Source organism: Phragmites australis, chromosome 17 (assembly GCF_958298935.1).
Source record: "Phragmites australis chromosome 17, lpPhrAust1.1, whole genome shotgun sequence".
NCBI classification, from domain to species: domain Eukaryota; kingdom Viridiplantae; phylum Streptophyta; class Magnoliopsida; order Poales; family Poaceae; genus Phragmites; species Phragmites australis.
In genome coordinates, this window is record NC_084937.1 from 424,304 (window position 1) to 425,400 (window position 1,097).

Below are 1,097 nucleotides of genomic sequence, written 5' to 3' on the forward strand. Positions count from 1 at the left end.
CGGGGCTGTTTTCGCGTGACCCTCGGCAACGGGTTAAAACGGCTAAGGGAGAATGGAACGGATGAGCACGGCACCAAGAATCGCCAGTTTTCATGTGACCGAACCGTGATTTCGCGAAGTTATAAGGTTCGCGAACCTGAACCTGAGCCCGCGGCTCCCAGCGAGCGCGGAACCAAGAAAAGGCCGTTTTTTGGCCCATGTTACGTGATTTTTCCAAAAACATGGGGCCTAGGCAAAATCTCAAATCAGTGAGCCCAGAGACCCAAAAAATCCCCCGAACTCCTGGGAGGGGGGATGTCCCTCAGGTATAGTAGGGAGGGGTGGTTCGGCTGGCCTGGAGAGCGGCCGAACGTTGGTTTTTGGGTGGCTGGGCACGGGCTCGGCACCATGGCACCCCGGACCCTGCCGGCCGGACTCCGGCCACCGGCCGGCGGCGGTGCTCCGGCCGCCGGAGCACCTGGGCCGGGAAGCGGTTTTTTGCCCAGAATCGCCGTTTCGGCAGGGCAAATCGCCTGTTTCGGGGCTGTTTTCGCGTGACGCTCGGCAACGGGTTAAAACGGCTAAGGGAGAATGGAACGGATGAGCACGGCACCAAGAATCGCCAGTTTTCATGTGACCGAACCGTGATATCGCGAAGTTATAAGGTTCGCGAACCTGAACCTGAGCCCGTGGCTCCCAGCGAGCGCGGAACCAAGAAAAGGCCGTTTTTTGGCCCATGTTACGTGATTTTTCCAAAAACATGGGGCCTAGGCAAAATCTCAAATCAGTGAGCCCAGAGACCCAAAAAATCCCCCGAACTCCTGGGAGGGGGGATGTCCCTCAGGTATAGTAGGGAGGGGTGGTTCGGCTGGCCTGGAGAGCGGCCGAACGTTGGTTTTTGGGTGGCTGGGCACGGGCTCGGCACCATGGCACCCCGGACCCTGCCGGCCGGACTCCGGCCACCGGCCGGCGGCGGTGCTCCGGCCGCCGGAGCACCTGGGCCGGGAAGCGGTTTTTTGCCCAGAATCGCCGTTTCGGCAGGGCAAATCGCCTGTTTCGGGCTGTTTTCGCGTGATCCTCGTTAGCTGGTTGCCGTGCACCTCTGGATTCGCTGCTGG